The sequence below is a fragment of the Protopterus annectens genome, chromosome 8.part0 (assembly GCF_019279795.1).
Source record: "Protopterus annectens isolate FY-2018-M chromosome 8.part0, PAN1.0, whole genome shotgun sequence".
Taxonomy (NCBI): Eukaryota; Metazoa; Chordata; order Ceratodontiformes; family Protopteridae; genus Protopterus; species Protopterus annectens.
Window position 1 is genome coordinate 818,489,911 of NC_056741.1, and position 20,811 is coordinate 818,510,721.

Below are 20,811 nucleotides of genomic sequence, written 5' to 3' on the forward strand. Positions count from 1 at the left end.
CTATTGGGCACAATGACAATGGCTCAACTTGGAAACCAGTAAAGCCTACCTACGATTACTTATTGAGTTCTTCCAACCCATGGAATTGGAACTCATAGGTAAGGTACAACATAATCAATGTGAATTAGCTGCCCTTATTGGAGAAGAGAGCACTGACTTATTTCTCAATTAACTCATTGAGAAAATTACTCAGTATGAGAAAAGGTTGTTGTTGCAAAAAAGAAAGAAACTTTCTAGAGATCTACAAGACTTCAAAAATCATAATGTATTTACTTGGCCAAGGACTCGAGTTGTTGCTATTAACACCACCACCAGTCAATCAACAGAGATGACGAGTGGTATGATTCAAACCCTGGTACAACCATTGTTAACCAACAAGAAGCTACTGTTCAGTCTAATTCTGTTGCGATTGTTTCTCCAAGGTCATGTACATCAGTGTATTCTACACCATTGAGTTATAACTACTAATGTGGAATGCTCTGACAAGACCTCCGCTTCTACTCTGACACTGAGGTGTAAAATTATTTCTCCCCCAGAACAAGATCAGGTTTTTTCGTCTCTTCCACTGCCATTCTGTCAGAACAGGAAGAAGTCGTTCGAGCAGGAGTATCATCGTTTAGGACAGAAACGGAAGGAACCACTAGCCTCTTACCAAAATAAGTCATTGAAGAAAATGAGGAATTTAAATTCAGAGACTTAGTCTGGAATATTTCCAGGTATGATTTGACTTTACATGAACAATCATTGTTGCAAAGAGGACTTGGTTTTATACCTACTTCACATACAGATGTTAGTGAGGTATTAATTGAGTTACGACTGTTTGCTCGCAATATAGCCCTGAAATTGTTATACATGTTATACATGGACAGTAATGATAATATGCCCACTAATTTTAAAAAACCTAGTCAGTTTGTTCCATTACTGCCTAGTAATATTGAGGTTTTTATTAAAGCCTGTGAAAATGATGTATACAGTTTACTTGATGTGTGGCGACCTCACAATTATTTTAATTTAACGAACTAAGAGTTTAAAGTGTTGCAGAGTTTACGTTCAAATCCAGATATTGTAATACGCCCCTCGGACAAAGGGGGTCCTATTGTTGTTTTAAATACTGATTATTATTTGAAGAAAAATGAATGAAATGTTAGCAGATCGGACAGTTTATACTATCATTCAGTTGAATGAAGTGTATAACATGAAACAACAAATAGATAGTGCTTTGCTTGAATGTTTTCATATGGGATTTTAAGAGCATAACAGTGGAGATTAGGATATTTCTACATTATATATATATATATATATATATATATATATATAGAGAGAGAGAGAGAGAGAGAGAGAGAAAGAGATGTGGAGGGTGTGTTGCAGAGGGCAGGTGAGGTTTCAAGGACTACATGAGATAGATTCACTCCTATTTCAGTGGGTCAGCAGAATTGGTGCCCATGAACATTCTGTTGATCATTTGTAGTAACCCCCTTATATATATATATATATATATATATAGATATATATATACATATATATATATATATATATATATATATATATATATATATATATATATATATATACATATATATATATGTATGTATGTATATATATATATATATATATATATATATATATATATATATATGTATATATATATATATATATATATATATGTTGTTCTTTGTATTAGTCCCACTAGGCTAGTGTCCTCTTTTCAAGGGATACTCACTAAGTGAAATTTGGCCAGAGCAATTGGGAACTTCCTGTACTCTTCCAAGCCACTAAGGTGATATGAGAGTGCTACTGCTAAGGTTTGAATTCACTGTGAAGATGAAAAGCAGCAATGCTGTTACAGAGTGTATGGAGGATTTTTGGAAGGTAAAAAAGAGCTGTTTCTGTTGAAAATTGTGATACTGAAGTCATGGCTATGTCTTCAGGGGGTTTGGCAATACCAGTCTTAATGATAATGATGGAGTAGAATGAACCAAGAGAAGGTAGAGTAATGCAATGGAGTGCGGTAGTCAAAAGGTTGTTTGGAGAGGAAGAAAATAGTAATAGAGATGAAGCAATGGATGAAGTAAGACAAGAAGTGGAGAATAAGAATGGCAGAGATGAAGAGGGAACATATCCAGTTGGTGGAATAGCTGGTTTTAAGGATATGCTCTATGGAAGGGCTGTAAAGAATTCTGAAAGAGAATTTGAAGAGTAAAATAAAGATGGATGTTTGCTGTGTAGGTAACAGTTTCATGCAGCAGCTGCAAGAAATAGCAGCAGATACAAAATAATTGAGAGAATATTCATCAGGAGAATGTGGAACAAGAGTCAGCATTTAGATGAAGACCAAAGTTAAGAATTAAGCTGAAAAATGAAGAAAAATCCATTGACAGGTACTTTATTTATTTATTTGTCATTTGTTAACTGGTTTGGTTCAACTGTGCTATAGCCCATTTTCAGTAGACACCCAAGCAGCTATGCTCCAAAAATACGGAAAGAGGAAAAAGTATACAATATATAAAATAAACAAAGTAAAAATAAGCACAGGAGACAAAAAGAGAGAAATAACAAGATATAACAGATCCCAAATTTGAGGAATAAAAATTATAAACATAATTATGTTACATACAATAACCCTATAAATGAGATATAACTTTATACATGTTATATTACGTAAGAAATAGGGGTAAGCTGTTTAAGCCATAACTAATGAAGGTGTTTGCGTGTCGGAAAATTCATAGCAGTAGATCAATAAATTCTGAGCAAAAGGAAGAGGTGAGGGTTTATGTGGGGTCCTGACAAGGGCATATCCAAGAGTTAGACAGAATTTTTTTAGTCCTTTTTTTAAACTGCCAGAGTATGTAATGCTTCTTATGTTGTGTGGGAATTTGTTCCAATTATGAGATACTGAAAATTTGTATAATACTTTGCCAATAGTTATATTGGGTTTGTATATCAGTAGATGATGTTGGTCTCTGCTATGGAATGGGCGAGGAGGAGTGTAGTATGACTCAAGACTGGATACAGAGGGGCAGGCTGAGTGTTTGTTGAGTAAGAAATGAATTATGTGGAATTGGGAAAGTTGAAGTTGATGGGGGAAGTCAAGCCACTGCAGGTTCTTTTCTGTTAGGCAGTGGTGAGATTTATGCAGGAAGTTTGCAGCAAATGTTGCAATTTTGTTGTATGCCTGTTTAAGCGTAGTGATTAAGGTAGATTGAAGGTTTGTAAAGATTAGTGCACCATAGAGGAGGCTTGGAAGGAGATAAGCTTGAGTTAAAGAGAGCCTTGAGTTTAAAAGTAAGGATTTTTTTGCTCCTATAAAGGAGACCCAATTTTTGGTTAGTTTTTTTATGAATTGTTGGACATGGAGGTCAAATTTTAGTTGCTCATCTATTATGATACCAAGGAGCTTTATATGGGATTCTGCATCAATGATGGTATTATTTATTGATGAAATGGTAAAGGTAGGTTTGAGATGTGAGAGAGATTTTGGAAGAAAGAGTAGAAGTTTAGTCTTTTTAGGATTTAAAATAAGCTTATTTTCAGTTAGCCATCTTTCTACAGAGATAAAAGAGTTTTGGGTGAGCGTGCAAAGTTGAGAGATACTATCAGAGGAGATGATGAGTGCTGAATCATCTGCATATTGGATAAGAGTGGAGTGACAGCAAACTGTATAAAGGTCATTAGTGAAAATGTTGAATAGAAGGGGTCCAAGGATGGAGCCCTGAGGGACACCTGAATGGATTGGTAGGAAGGGGGAGCAGGAGGAATGCCATCTGACAGATTGCAGTCTGTTTGAGAGATAACTGAAGAACCATTCAAGAGTGGAAGCTGAGAGATTGAGGTTGGCTAATTTAGTTAGGAGTTTAGAGTGGGAAACCATGTTGAAGGCTTTTGACAGGTCCAAAAATAGACATGAGACTAGTTTGTCATTATCACAAGCTTCAGCAATTATATGTGTGAAATAAAAAAGGGCAGTAGTAGTGCTATGGTTTGGATGGAAACCATGTTGGGAAGGTGTGAGAAGGTTTTCCTGGATAGGAAATTTGAGTAACTGAGTATGTATACATTTTTTGAGGATTTTTCATAGATGAGAGGGAATAGTTATGGGTCTAAAGTTAGATGGATCAGTGGAGTTACCTCCTTTGTGTAGTGTATAACATAGAATGATTTCCAGATATGAGGAACAGTGGATTCATGAATTTTTCTGTTGGTAAGTATAGAAACTGGATAGGCTATAGAGTCAGCTGCAAGCTTGAGAAAGTGGGGGGGGGGTATAATATCAGTGGAAGGAGAACATGATTTTAGTTTTTGGAGGAGAGATTTTATATAAGTGGTGGGGACAGATTAAAGTGAGAATAAGGATTCATTAGAAGGTGTTTGGGAAGGGATAGTAGAGTTGGTGCTCTGAACAGTGTTGGATAGTATCAATGAAGTATTGGTTGAGGAGGGAGGCGGTGTCCTGTGCTGAATTATTATGGTAGGGGTTTGGAGTTAGAGGGCTTCCGGAATGAAGGCTTGAGTTGATAGTTCCCCAAAACATTTGGGATTAGAGTGATGGCTAGATTGGGCCTTAGAGTAAAATACTTTTTTTTCATTGTAGATTTTTTGTACGGTGTCTAAGTTCTTTAAAAACGCGATGGTGAGTAGAGGATTTGGATTTTAGCAATGTTTTTTAAGAAAAAATCTTTTTGCTGCATAAGGGAATGAGTGTCTTTTGTAATCCAGGGGGCATAATTTTATCTTGATTTTCCATAGGAGTGCTAGGGTGTAGAGGATGTCTAGGAAGGTGTGGTTTAATTTTAGCACAGTATCATTAAGGTGAAGGTTATGTAGGCTGGGCCAATTTATATATGAGAGTCTTTCATTAAATGTTGAACAGCTGAAGCTAGAAAGTTTATGGCAATCTTTATAAAGGCAAGGTCTGTATAGTTGTGGAGAGTATCTTTGGGTATGGATGGGTAGGTGATCACTTAAGGTATCAGAAAGTGTGCCAGAGTTGTGATAGAGGTAAGGATCAGACTTCAGTATCCAGTCAAGGATATTACCATAATTGGAATATTTATTCAAGTGAATGGAGGTTGTGATGAGCTGGGTAAACCCACAGAGATTGATGCTTTGGTCAGGGGAATTTGTACTTAGCGTTTTCCAGTCAATATTGACCTCACCCAGTATGACTGTTTCACGGGGTATGTTTTGTGAGATCTAGGACAGTATGTTTTCTAGAATTGGGATGTTTTTGTTAGGTGGGATATAGATAAAAGCAATAGCAATTTTTATGGGTGTTTATATGGCAGTTTAGTATTAGTAGTTTGGCAGAGTGAAAATTAGAGGGAGGGGTGGATAGGGGGCAAAGGTTCAGGTGTTCAGAAGAGAGTATGTCTATGCCACCTCCTATTTTTGAGATTATGTCCTGGTGATACATATTATATCCAGGGGCAAATTTAATTGCTTGAGATATGGAGTTTTAGCCAGGTTTCAGACAAGGTTAAGATATGTGGAGTATTATGGGTAATCCATGAGTGGAGTTCATTGGTTTTGTTTAGCAGATGTTTCATGTTTATAGATATAATGGATACGTTTTTAGGGGAGGAAGAGGAGAGGATTAGAGAGGGGACTGTGGAAGTGGAGGTGGAGGAGAAAAATGTTGCTTGGTTAGAAGTAGGTAAAGATGTGTAGTTACCAGGATTAGGGTGTAGGATTTGGGTGAGTTTGGGAGAGTAGGGGCTATAGATCTAATGTTTTAGCTTATTTGGGGGGTAGATAGAGGAAGAGGAAGACAGGACTTTACTTTTGAAGAGATGTGTGTAAGTGAAGTTATATAGAGAGGGAGAAATATAGTATGATAGGGTTATGATTGGATGAGTGTTGGTGATGCATTTAAATAAGATAGGTTAGTGTGATAAGGGGTCAAGGAGAAAAGGAGAAGTTATACAGGGGTAGCTCGTATGGTGAGAGGCATGGTTTGGATGGAAGTAAATAGGAGAGGAGGGCTACTAAGAAACAGGAAAATGAGAATAGGAGAGGGGGGCTTACTAAGAAACAGGAAAGTGACAATAGAAGGAAAAATGGCAAAGAGAGATAAGTTTAGGATAGAGCAGGAAGTTTGAGTGTGGTATTAAAGTGTAGGTGTGGTGGAGGTTTAATTGAAGAGGAGATAACATTAGAAGAAGGGGAGTGAGGAAGGAAGTAAGACAAGTTTTATTAGAGGAGTGGTTAGGTTGGTTAGTGGGTGGAGAGTGGTTTATAATAGGGTGATGCTGATTTTTAGATTGGGGTGGTGGGCAAGTGGATAGAGTATTAATCTACAGTATGTGGGGGTGGGAGGGAATTGGGGGTAGGTAAAGAAGCAGAGTAAGCTGAGTGTAGCAAGGGTGAATGGAGCAGGGAGAGCCAAGGTGGAGGTAAGCAAAGTAATACAAAAAACTGTCAGTTAACTTATTCCCTGAGCTTTGTATCCAAAAAGAGAAAAAATGTAAGCTTGCTAGGGAACTGAATGTAAAAATAGTGTTATGGGCATGAAGGGAATAATACATAGTTTGAAAGGAAATAGACATTAGCAACAGATATATTTAGATTACATGAATATAAACACTAGAAAATAACAGAATTGCTATGTACTGTTTATGGGGTGGCACTAATTAAAAGATGCATTTCTATGGGTGGTGGTAAGAATGAGAGAGAAAAAGAAAGGAATAAAATCTAATTGTAGGGGAGAATTTTATTATGGAGCATCTTATTACACTGGGGAGGAGTACCAAAATACTCCGCTGCTGACCAAAGAGGTGTGCTCTCCAGGGAACGGAAAATTAAAAAATAAATAACTTACAAAGTTTTCTTTCTTTTTTTGCAGATATCAGAAGCTCAGAAGATGGTTCTGTAGCATAGGTTTCGATGGATAACATCAATGGAGATTGTACTTGCTGGGAATTTATCAGTTTTCTAACAAGTAGTTAGGACAATTGTTATCTATAAATAGAGAAGAGGAAAGTGTGCAAAATGGTAAGAGGTGAATAGGAGCAATATTAGAAAAGTACCCTCAGAATTATTTGAAAGCAAGAATAAAACAGTACCCTCAGAATATTTGTTAGAAAAGGGAAAACACTCCTCATATAATGAAGCAGTACAATGTTCTACATTGAGTAGCATTTAAAGACCTTTTCACATGAACACACTCCAAAAAATAGCAAATACAGAGACTGTTCACAGTAAAATATGATCTAACTGGCAAGGCAGTCTCTAGATTCAGCAGTATGTTGTAATTATTCCAATAGGTAGCCACAGCGTGTTCTAATTGCACACTGCTTAATTCACCTAAAGAAAAGTATGCTAGGTGGCAAAATTGCAAATAAATGTATGTTCAATTAACAAGGCACTATAGATGGCGAACTAGCAAAGATACTTTTACATTTCCAAAAAGTAAAGAATTACAGCTGAAAAAGGCAATAGTGGTAAAAACTGGTCAAAATGTATTCATTTTACAAGATGCACTTAAAAAAATAGAACTTACAGGAGAGACACAGCATGCTAAGGGAGCAGACAACAAAGGCACATTTGAAAATGGTGACCAGGTACATGGATTATTTAATAGTTCATATCAAAAATAAAAAGGGGAGGGGGGGAGGCAGGAAGCAAGTGAAAATATTATGCCATGGAGAAGAGCAGAGGTGGAGGTGCACAAAGTAATACAAAACATATCTAACTTATTCCCTGAGCTTTGTACCCAAAAAGAGAAAAAAACTTTAGCTTGCTAGGGAACTGAATGTAAAATAATGTTATGGGCATGAAGGGAATAATATTTAGTTTAGAAGAAAATATACATTAGCAACAAATATATTTAGATTACATGAATAGAAGCACTAAAAAAAATTAAAAAAATTGCTATGTACTTCTTATAGGGTGGCACTAATTAAAAGATGTATTTCTATGGGTGGTAGTAAGAAGGAGAGAGAAAAAAAGAAAAGAATAAAATCTGATTCTAAGGGACAGTTCTGTTATGGAGCACTTTATTACATGGGGAAGGGGATGCCAAAATGCTTAGCTGCCGACCGAAGTGGTGTGCTCTCTGGGGAACAGAAATTAAGAAATAAATAACCTACAAAGTTTTCTTTCTTCTTTTTTTTTTTTTGCTGATGTCAGTAGCTCAAAGGATGATTCCATAGCATAGGCTTTGATGGATTACATAAACAGAGGCTGTACGTTGCTGGGATTTTATCAATTTTCTAACAAGTAGTTAGGACAAGTATTATAATGTTTTCTTTCTTTTTTTTTTGCTGATGTCAGTAGCTCAAAGGATGGTTCTGTAGCATAGGTTTTGATGGATAACATCAACAGATTCTTTTTGACAATATTTTTACACCACTAGAATATAAAGTGACACACTAAACTAATACATTTAGGGACAAAATGATTTTGTAAAGTGACTTTTAAGACTTTTTTTGTTGGCAGAACAATTTGTAAATGAATATGAAAAATATTTTGTAAGCTCAAGGCATGAGTATGTTTACCAGAACTTACATATGCAATTACAAAGAAGTGGCACAATGTTAGCAGAGTTTAAAACTTGAAAATGAAAATGAATTAAAAACAAACATTTCTCAAAAGCATGTTAAAAAGTGCATGACATAAAAAGGTGATGGATGAAAGAAAATTGTGGATAGGTGCTTGGGAGGTATGGGTAACTTTGAATGTAGAAGATGGCAAAATATGGTATATGTCTAAAGTGATAGTAGTGAATAGAAGGAGGTTAAATGTACAATGTGGGGACAATTCAATGTTTTTTTTTTCTTTTAGTGGTGATATCTTGTGATTTGTCAAATCGTATATTAAAATGAAAAAAAAAAAATGGTTTGAGCAATGTGGGGAATTTGGTCATTCCAGGAAGAACTGTAGACCAGATTTTAGGACATGTTGGGAAATGACCACTTTTGGTTTGATTGCCCTTTAATTGTAGATGAAGGAGAGAATAGTGAACAAAGTCAAAGAGAACAAATAGATGAAAGAGGTCATAGTAAACATCTGTTAAAGAAGCAGAAATGGAACAGGTGATGGACAATGGAAAAGGGATAACTGAATCAACAGGAGAAAATACAAAGCGCAATAAGAAGTAAATGAAAATAATGGAGGTGAAAATAAAAGGAAATAAGAAATAAGAGGGATTTTGATGGAAAATTAATATGATGTACTTAATGCTGAAGAAGAAGAAGAAGGAAATGTTAGTGAAGAAAAGTCAGGTGACAAACCCTATAAGGGGTAGGGTGAGGCAAAGATGGAAAACAGAAGATGAGGTAAAATATGTAAAAAAGGAAACAGTTAATGCTAATATGATTTTGTTTAAAATAAACACATAAAGAAAGATGTGAGAAGAATGGTTGCATTTGAATAGCATGAAAGGATTGATGTGAATAAAGTTTGTTCACAGGATGTAAGGCGCACTGACACAAGTAAAAGGGAAAATTTTGAAATAATATGGGGGGAAGTAAGTATGGACAGTACAGAAGGATTGATGTATATTCTGGGGTTGCAGTGCTTGTTAAAAATTTAAAGTTGAAATCATGGAAGTGATAGTAATACTGGCAGATAAAGTGTTAGTGTGTAATTTAAGAAAAAAAATAAGGCAAGTAAGATTAATTATGTTTTATGCATTTGCAAATATGGGAAAAAGAAAAAAGATGTTTGAAGAAATAAAAAAATGAATATGATAATCAACTTATCTATAATTATATCAGGTGAGTTTCTTTGTTATTTAAGGAAAGAAAAATGCAAAATGATGCAGTATATTAATATAATGAAATAAGGGTTGAAAATGGTAGATTAAACTTAGGGAACGGAGAATTTAGATATAAAAAAGTATTTAGAGGCAAAAATACTTTATGTAATATATTCAGAGGATGCAAAAGAAATTGATGGAGGGAGTAAGGAAGCATAATTTTTTTGACTACAACCAATAAGGACAGTTTGGGTGAAATTATGAAAGAATAAAAGACGGAAATGGATAAAAAAGTTAAAAGGTAATGTTAAACAAAGAATATTGTTTAAAAATAAAAGTGAGTAATTATGGAAAGTGCATCTAACAGTGAAACCCCTTTACAAGAATACAACTCATTGGTGGTTAATGTATAAAACAGTGTAAAAATTTACATCAAAAAGAGAGAGTTGAGAAGAAAAATTAAAAAAAAAAACGAGAAGCAAAAGGAAAATGTGAAAACTTATTAGAGGGAGAAAGTAGTAATTATGAGAAACAGGCGAGAAAACTATATGCCTATAATAAGAAATAAGATAAAAGATTATTGCTTAGACAGAAGTTATTTTTGAAAGGGAAAAAATAACAATCACCCTTTTATGGTAAAGGAGTGAACCATAATGAAAGAAAAATGGAGGTTCTGAATGACAAGGATGGAAAATTAAGATATAAATATGAGCTGATTAGTAATATTGTGGAGGAATATGTAAGACAGATGTATGAAAAAAAACTGGGTTGAAAATGTATATATAACATGGAAAATAAGAAATTAGGTAGTAAAATAAATAAAAAATAAATACATTCTAAGAAAGAAGTTATAGGAGGTTATACATGAAGAGAAAGAAGAATTTGCACCTAGGTCAGATGGTTTTAAAGTATAAATTTTATAAAAATATGACTTAGAAAAGGAGCGATTTTGTAAGTAATGCATGGATGAAAGAAGGAATAAAATTTGAAGAAATATGTAATAAAGTTCATATGGAAAAAAAGAAAAAAGAAAGGAAAATGGAGGCCAATAACACTTGGGGATACAGATTACAATTTTTGTATAAAACTTATTCAGAAAAGAACGATGATGATTTTGGATGAAGTAACAACTGAGGGTATGTATGGAATAAGGAAAAGAAATGTAAGTGAAATGTTTGTAATATGAAATAGGTAGTAGAAAACTCTGACTAGGCAGCGTCCCTTTTCAGAGGAGACCCAGACAGAAAAGCTCCACATTCCATACTTATGGATTTCGCATGAGCTAACAATAAAAATGCATTATATAACAATAAGCTCTGTACAGTTTAACAGCTGACTACTTTGTTAAGTGCACCATACAGTTTTTACAGCATGTTAAAATTACACATATCTAAAGAACATTCAGCATTATGTTGTAGTTTGTGTAGAGATTCACATTGAACTTTTAGTACACAGACACTTTAGGTGTTTGCATATTTTATGCAAACAGTTATTCACTTAAGACATATAAATATGTGGTAATATGTGAGGATTTATAAGAATAGCATGGTAAGTGGGGCAAAGGGGGAAATTGCCCTGGGTGCAAAGTTTTAGGGTGCAATTGAAAGGCAAGATTTTTTCTGTACCAAAATGATGGTACAGAAAGGCAGTTGAATTCTGTGTATTTTTGTGTTTTTTTTTTTTTTTTGCACTTCACTGGATTTGGTGGGGTGTGATTGACTGTTTTACTGTAATGTAATGTAAATGCCCAGAGACATTTTTTCTTTATGTGTGTGTGTGTATGGGTGTGCATGGACTGGTTCAGGATGCTATATATACCTCAGGTTTATAATACTTACGTGATGTGACTATATATGGAGAGGACTTATTAATGGTACTGGTACAAGGGTAGGATTGTTTTGATGATAGGTACAGTTTCATTGAGATTTTTAAATTTAGATGAGAGTGATTAGAATGAGAAGAGGGCTTGGAAATGGAAATGTTACAAGTACAGGGTTGTTTCACTAACTGGTATGTTTCAATGATATTTTAAACAGTAGATGAGATGAGATATTTCTTTTTTTTCCCAGAATTCTTTATTTAGTTTTTCAAGTCATAAGAATATAGACAAAATAAAATAGTAAAACAATGATAATGTACACTGGGTAAAGAATTGCAGGTACACAGAATTGATTCATACATAAACACCTAACTTATTTACAACTGTACAAAGGTGCCATATACTTTATTTTCAAGGTGAATCAGCTTACAATAATGTGGATATTTCTTATTTTCACAATGTCACTTATGTATTAGAAATGTAACTATGCGTGTAAAGACCAAAGTCTTTATGATAAAAAGGGTGGGGTATGCTAGTAGTAAGTTAAAGGTCTGTTCCCATCTTTCTAGTGTCTTTAGAGTATCACTCTTTGTGTCAATTACCCATTTGTGGGCCAGTAGATGTCTAATTGCTATTTTTTTAAAATCATTCCAGTTTATGTTGAGTCTGTCCCCCCATTTGGAAGCAATGTATAGTTTTATTGATAGAAATAATGTGATATAAATGTCTTCTTTGTTTTTGGTATATCTGAAGATAAGATGTGAAGGAGTGTAAATTCCCAATTAAGTGTTGTTTTTCATAACCTTGTTTTTGTAGTTGGATTTTTAGTGAGTTCCATAGTTTAAATACGCATTTACAACTACAAAACATATGGATTAGATCTGCTTCCTATGATTCACAATATGGACAGTAAGGTGATTTAGATGAGTTGAATTTGTGTAATACTAGGGGAGTAAGGTAAGCATTATTGTTAATCGTGAGTTGAGTGTATGTTAGTTTTTTCAGAGGTATTGCTTTAAGTGTTAGGGTTAAGGCTCGGTTTAATTGTTGTTCAGTTATTAATGCATTATTTTTCGCCAATAGCTAGCGATGAGTGTGGTGTCCTGGAATTTAATCTCGGATATTAATTTATATGTGTTGGATATAATTTTCCCACTGGTTAGCATTATATTCCATATTGTTTCATATATGTTTATATCTGCCTCTATTAATTTAGCATTTTGAAGGTGTTTGTAGCATATTTCTTTAATTTGTCTCAAGATAACTGTGTATGATTTTGGTAAGTTGAGTTGAGATCTTAGCCCTTGTATAGTATAGTTACAGTAAGGGTAAAGGTCTCAAATTCTCATGTCTTTTAATAAAGGGTAGTTACTGAGGTTTATCATTGAGTTATTAATTTTCAGGTTTGGGTTATTATGGATTGGTTGAAGGATATCCATTGCTATCTCAAGAGCAATGGAGATAAATAGGTTTTGTAGTATAATAATGAAGTGTTTTAGCGGGTCCATGATCTTCCGAGCAGTTATTTCTTTTTTGGTTAAAAAAGGCAGAGCTCTAGGATTAAAATCTAGAGATTTGATATAATTATAGTATATTTTCAACCACACTGGAGTCCGTGTATTATGCGAAGGGGTATATTCTGCTATCTTTAGAATTCTACTGCTGTTGATATTGATGTAGTATAGTTTAAAATCCGATAAGTTTAGGCCTCCTTTTAGTTTCGCTAATGAAAGTTTTTGGTATGAGATTCTTGTTTTTTAGGTTCCCATATGAATTTGGCTAAAAATGTGTATTTGTGTGAAAAATTTGTTATGTATTATCACTTGTGATGTCATAAATACATAAATTATTCTAGGGAGAATATTCATTTTGATTATTGAGACTTTGACTAGAAAAGGTATTTTGAGATTATTCCATCTATTGCAGTCTTGTATAATCCTATTCCATTTATCCTGTATATTATTTTGATAAAAGTCTCTTTTGTTTTGAAAGAACGTAATTCCAAGATATTTGGTTGAATCTTTTATCTTAATTGTATCTAAAATGGGAATAATGATAGTAATTTGGGGGGACTTAGAGGGAAGATGTTGGCTTTGTTTAAGTTAAGTTTATAGTTAGATATAACTGAGAAACTTTCAATTGCTTTTAGTAATTTAGGTATGTGAGAACTAGGGGTAGTAAAGTAAATGTTTAAATCATAAGTGAAGGCAGTGTAAAAGATTTTAGAGTTAAAGGCAGAAGATGGGTTATAATATGTCTTCTGTTTGATGTACAAGAATAGCGGTTCGAGATACAGATTGAATAAGAAGGGGGATAGAGGATAGCCTTGCCTTGTCCCATTTTTGATCTTGATTCTGTTTGATAGGGTTCTGTTTACATATAGGTTGGTGTAAGGGTTTTCGTATAGTATTTTAATTATTTGAATAAATTTGTCAGGGAATTCAAAATAGGGTAACAGCTGAAGTAGGAAAGAGATGTTAACTCTATCAAATGCTTTGCGTGTGTCTACCACCATTGCGCATATGGGGATTTTTTTTATGTTTGCAAAGGACATCATGGCTTTAAGAGTTACGCTGTTATCACTAGTATGTCTTAGTGGGGTGAATCCTGATTGTTCTGGTGACATGATATTAGTTATAATGTTCTTTAATCTGTTAGTGAGATTTGAAGTGAGAATCTTGGTGTCTATATTAAATAGTGACATTGGTCTATAACTATTGGGGTCTTTAGGATCTGAATGTTCTTTTAATATAAATATGCTTTTTGAAGCAGTAAAGTGTAGATCATTTATTTTATTGTTTATTATATAGTTTAGTACCTGATATAGTATTTTAGTAACAGGTATAATGACGCACTTGTAAAATTCTGAAGTGAGACTGTCCGGGCCTGAAGCTTTGTTTATTTTTAGTTTTTTAATTGTGTTGATGATTTCATTTAATGTAATTGCGTTCGTTAGAATATTTTGTTGTTTAGAATCTAATTTAGGGAAGGCTATATCCTGTAAGAAAGCTTTTCTGTCCATTTCTAGCAGTGATAAGATTTGATCTCCATAGATTTGAATGCAAAGCTGTTCAAAAAGGTTTACTATTGCCTGACCATTTGTATATGTTTAGTTCTCATAATAGATTTCTGTTATAATAGGTGAGGATTTGTGTAGAGAAATTAGTCTTGCTAAAGCCTGGATGACATTTGAATAGTTTCAGCATATTTAGCGAAGGTTCTCATATCATAGATTGATAGATTTCTTGCTTCCTTTAGATATAGCTCTTTTTGTGTTTTTCTTAATAGGTCTTCTGTGCTTTTATCAGGGTTTGACATTAGCTTCAATTCCAATTTATTTATTTTCTCTTTTAATATTGAATCTTCTTTGGAGAATATTTTTTTATAGTGTGCTGCTTTGTTAATCAGAAGCCCTCTAATTTGAGCTTTCATTAAAGCCCTTTCAATGTGTAAATGGGTATGTGTGTTGGCTAGATTTGAAATTAGAGAGTTTAAGAGAGAATTAATGCCTTTCATCACGTCATTTTTGGTTAAGAGATTGGAATTCAGTGACCAGTTATAGCCTCTGATAGGTTATTTTTTATTATCCCATTCAGTTGATAATGTTATTTTAGAGTGATCAGAGAAGAATCTGGCATGTGTACGAGTTGTTACTTTCATATTGAAGAATATTTCCGAGATCAGAAAAAAAATCAATCCTCAACCACATTTTGTGACATGGTGAGTAGAAGGTGAAATTTTCTGTGTTATTGTCCTCTCCAGTGTAATTGAAAGGATCAAATAATTTGAAGTCATGTTTGAGTTCTTTGATTGCTAGTGTGGCTTGTTTGTTGTATTTTTTGTTAGGGTTAGACCTACCCTTATCTGGATTTTGATATGTATTCCAATATCCACCAATAATTATGAGGTTGTCTTTATAATTTGATAGTAAAGAGTATAATGACATGATAAAGTGTTGTTGGTTATTGCATGGAGCATATATATTAAGCACTAGTATGTGTTTTGGTATAGCTGGGCTGGTATAGACTATATAACACCATCTACCCTCCTTATCCTTGTCAGTTTTTATTATATTGCCTTGAAAATCTTGTTTAGTTAGTATTGCAACACCTGCACTATTTGTTTTTCCTTCTGATGCTATGATTTGTCTTACCCATTTTTTTGTTTTCTGTGTTTGACCATTGTTCTTTTGTAAGATGGGATTCTTGTATTAAAATTATGTTGGCTTTGGTTTTAAATACAAGATGCAAAAATAGATTTATCTTGTTCTTCATTTGTAAACCTTTAACATTCCATGCTTCTAGTTCCCACATTTATTTTGTTGGTGTCCTTAACCTTATGAAATGGTTGTGTATAGTGTATGTGTGAATGAGTTTGTAAGCTTGTTTTACATAATTTTGTGAATGGCAATTATTCCCATCCCAACCCAATACCTAGTCATTACTCACATGGACCAAGAATAGAATGGGGAAAGAAGGAGGTTTCCCATTATGTGTAATGAAAGGTCGTGCTGTTCCCCTTAAGATTGTTAATAACGCCAAAGTAGAGAAAGTCTAACGTATCTGTTCTTAAAACAGCACTTCATAAACCTATTTCTAGTCTCTTCATCTTAAGAATTCACATTAACATTAATACTCAAAACAGTTTAGTGATAGATATATAAAATACACCTTTTAAACCTCTATGTATAAACCTAGTGTTTATGGAACAAACACAAAGGATGAATGGAATCAAACTTTTAACATTTTAGCAGTACAATAAGTTGTTATATCAATACATTATTCTAGTAGGTTTCAAATATACAGTTTACTATTGTTTAGTAACTGAATTATTTTCAGTTACTCAGTGGGTTAACCTGTAATAACATTTATCACAATTATTATCCAACAGTAGAACTCTTAATGCATAGTTAACACAAACAATATTAAGCTCAGATTACTTTCTGTTCATTTCACATTGTGATACCATAGTCAGATCTGATAATGGCCAGTACACCTTTTCAGCTATGTATGTAATACAACAAGTCTAACGGGACATCTGTCTATTGTCTCTAGTAATAATTTAAACATTAGATAACACATTTTGTACAGTAGCAGCAACAAAACACACACACACACACACACACACACACACACACACACACACTGGTTGTAAATCTTTGCATCTTTACAGAGGTGTCAGCTATTAATAGTTATTGGTTAACCTCTATCACTGACTATTGTAGCTGTACAGGACTGACAGTTTGATAGAGCAGCCTCCCTGATGTATCTTATTTTTAGCATTATAATGCAGAAAGAAGAACAAAGACATCACACAGCAAGGCAATGAATATTTAAAGTATTAAGCTATGTAAAGTATTAAAGTATTTATGATAAAATAGAAACATCCTTTTATTTCACAGATATAGATTCATTTCTGATTCTTGTTTCCCAAGCAGCAAAGCTACTAACTTTAAGGTATCCTGAGTTATAATTACAAAATATGTTTGAATAATATTGAAATTTTTTCAGTACCTTATAGTATATAAAAAGCCTGGATATTATATCTGATCAGCTTGTAGGGTAAAATCAGGTTAAAATCTGCTTCTCTGGACCTCCAGAGCTTCAAAACTTTGTAAAGAAAGCTTTTCAACAGCTACAGTGTTCTTTTTTTTTGCTTTGTAGTGGGAACCAGAAATGATGGAAAGTCCTGCAAAGTGGTATATTTAATCCAGTCCCATCGGCGAGCAAAAATCCCATTTTCTGTTCCTGTGACAGAGATTTGAGTTCCCTACTCACCTCATGGATGGCTGGAGCTGTTTAGAGGCCTAGAGAAGCAGGAACCAGCTTAATTTAGACACTCCCGGAATAAAACAGCTTCAGAATAGATGGAAATGCACTCAAAGTTCGTTTTTCTGGCGATCTTTCTTCATTTTGAATCCAGGGAGGGAATTTCTTTGAAAACTGCTTGGAAGGCTTCTTTAGCCTCTTTTGGATTGTCAGCCTTGTATTTTACATCTCAGACTTGGAATTGAAGTGAGTTTGGATATTTCATTTGGAACTTAATATTTTTCTCTATTAGGTATTTGCAGAATGGTGAAAGCTGCTGTCTAGCTTGTCTTATTTGAATGGGAAGGTCCTGTGCAAAGAAGATTTTGTTGTTATTCCAGGTAAGAGAGCCTTTCTTTTTTGCAGTAAATAGTATTTTTGAAGCATCCTGGTAATTTGGAAGTGTGATATAAACAGGTCTATTTAATCCTGGTGGGAAAATAGCCCTGAAATTAATGATATCTAACAATTTATGCAAATATAAAGAGACTTTAGAGTTTATGATATTGTATACATCCATATATGAAAAAAAATTGCACTAGAATAGCACAAAGTATTATCAATATCTGCCATGCTTAGATAAACTTTACATATATGGCTGGAGAGCAGAACTGGCCACTAGTTTTCCAGGATTCCACCACACTCTGAACATTGTGCATTATGGTTCTACTACAATAACAGCAGCTTGTTATTGGCTTATACTAATTCACTCACATACATACAGAATAACTTCTAGCAAAGGCTAGTAATACTTCTTCATTGCCACCACCTTTTCCAGCTTGTATGATACTACACAATCATCAGCCAGATCATTCTGGCACTCCAAGGTCACAATTACTGGACACTCTTAAAATACGCTAACTGTATCATATTAGTTTATGGTAGCTCTAGGACAGATACTGACAGCTGTATGTAATCAGATCTGCACAATTAACCTTAAATGCTCCAGTAAGCAGCTATTCACAGACATTTATAATTTCAATAATAAAATACTTTACTTAAATTATGAAAAACACACTGATTATTAAGTGCATGCATAACATACACCTCTGCACAGGGGATTTGAAATAAAAGTAGTTGAACAGGCAGCTTCAGAAAAAGATTCACTGCAAGATAGCAAGGCTTAAAATTGGTGCTAACCAAAAGATGACTGAAGCTGTTTAACTAACTTGTAAATTATTCTATACTTAAAAAAACAGTCATCAACATTATACAAAGCACAAGCTCACTGCACCCCTAGGAAGCAATCTTTCACTCTTTCGTCTTTTCCCTCAATATCTGTGATTCTCCAGGTTTCTGTTACTGCTAACAACTGTTATAGTCCTATTTAGTATCCATCAAATACAACAAATAAGAGATTAAGTTTAAGGCAATCAGTGCCACCCAACAGCTCTAAGGGCATGTCTGTTGCTGACATGAGAAAAGTATCTGACACTGAGTGAATGTTTAATTTTATATAGTCTACATAGAAGCTTGTGTTTCCATCTTTCTTTGGAACTAGCATTACTGGTGAGGCCCATGGATTGTTTGGTTTCTGGATTACCCTGAGATCCAAGAGCTCCTGCTGTTCCTTCCACATGGTTTGCTTGACTAGTTCAGGCTCCCCTGTAAGCAACATGTCTGATTCACTGTTGGGTCCTTTATCCACTTTGCGCTTTGCCAGGGTGTATCCTGCCTTATATGTGAACATGTCCCCAGACTCTTCTAGTATGGCTTGTTTGTATTGAACCTGGGTAGAGGATAGCTGCTGTAACAGCACTTCCCCATTTACATTGGTGTCATTCTGAGCCTCTGAGAAACCCTGCCATGACAGACAGCCACCTCTGATGAAGTCTGTAACCCAGAACATATAGTGAGTACCAATCATGTTGCATCAACATAGGGCTTAATGATAGTAACTTGGCATAGGTTGTATCTCTGCATCCCATTCGGTAGCTCTTCTACAAAGTTAATATTCCCTGTCTTTCCTCACCGTAGTGAAAGGACCCTTCCATGCTGCCTGCAGCTTTTTCTGTCAGAAATGAATAAGCACCATCAATTTTTATTTAGATAAGTATTCCTGGGCTCTAGATGATTGGTCTTACCATATCTTTTGGGATGTTATGATTGTGACATGTGCTTCTATGCCAGTCTCATAAGCCCCCTAATTCTAGTCCTGAAATTTAGGACATACACCTCAGCAAACTACTAAGGTGAATCACAGTTGCTCTCCCATTCATTACAAATTAATTCCCGAAGCCCCCTTCACCTTATGAGCATAAAAATATGCAAATGGTGAAATAATTATACACTCTTGGTGTACCTCTATGTATGCAAAGAAAGGATGGGACAGGCACTTGTCCCACTCTTGCTTATAATGGTCTGCAAATGCTGTTAACATAGTCTTCAAGGTGAGACTTTCAAGATGACTGCACAATGCTTCAGCTCTCCCAGTGTGAAAACAGAAACTGAGAAACAGCAGCCAGGGATGTTGTCAGCTTGAGTAAAGTTCAATTACTGGCTGGTAAGTATACTGCCTGGATACCTGCAAAGAAGAAACTAAGAAAGGCTGAAAGAAAATCCACTAGAAAAGTTGATGAGAATACACTGACTGGGAAGAATCTTGTAGCTGTTCAGCAAAAAGCAGTTCAAGCTCCAACTTTGTTGCACGATATGGCTTCCTGTAATCTAGAGGAAAAAATAAGTCAAATGTGCTTAGAGCTGGTTAAAATAAATTAAATACTGAAGGAGTATATCAATTCAAATAGCAAAGGGCTGGAAAGAATGAAAGAACTTTTAAGCAGATATTTAGATGAGGTGAGATACAACTGCAAATAACAGAGTTGGAATGAAGAAAAGACTGGCTGAGTATGAGAATGCTAAAGAACAGATGTTTCAAACACTGGTAGAATTAGAGGACAGAGCACATAGGGAAAATATGAGATTTTTTGCTGTATCAGAGACACTAGAAGGAACAGACTATATTAATTTTATGAAAGCACAAATAAGGAACTGGACTGGTATTCCACAGCAGAAACTGTTAATTGAAAGGGCACACAGTGTGTATGCACCAAATCTGACCAGAAGAAGGCAGCTAAGAAATTTATTAGTAAAAATGCAAACCTGCCAGCAGAAAGAGTTGATCATGACAAAACTGTGACAAAAGTTGGAGACAGTAGAGTATTTGTGGAAAATGATTATTTAGTGCACATCAGGCAGACGAGAAACACATTTATTTCAGTAATCAGGGAATGTCAAGAGGAGGAAGTAAGACTCAAGCTGCTGTATTCAGCTGCCTTCAGAATATTTTTTCTGCAGGTACAAAGTCATCTTTTGATGCAGAACAGCTAAGAATGAAATGCAAATGTTTGTCTAACAAAAAATGAGCCATCAAACAGAGGGGACTCTGCTTCTCATTCATCTGATAATAAAGCACATGGGGATACTTTTTCAATTAATCCTTTTCCTCTGTTCCAATGGAAACTCTTGAAGCGACAGATAAAAGTACAGGA

General features: G+C 34.6%; 1 protein-coding gene and 1 long non-coding RNA gene across 2 annotated transcripts in view; one reads left to right on the forward strand and one right to left on the reverse strand.

The window, feature by feature from the left end:
- The window catches only part of WAS (WASP actin nucleation promoting factor), a 749,592-nt gene that overhangs the window by 472,835 nt on the left and 255,946 nt on the right, over positions 1-20,811 (reverse strand). The gene's annotated exons all lie outside the window — the stretch shown is intronic.
- The window catches only part of LOC122809072, a 514,410-nt gene that overhangs the window by 385,811 nt on the left and 107,788 nt on the right, over positions 1-20,811 (forward strand). The window contains exon 2 of the long non-coding RNA XR_006365856.1: positions 17,177-17,527. This is a non-coding gene — a long non-coding RNA (uncharacterized LOC122809072). The remainder of the gene's footprint in view (positions 1-17,176; positions 17,528-20,811) is intronic.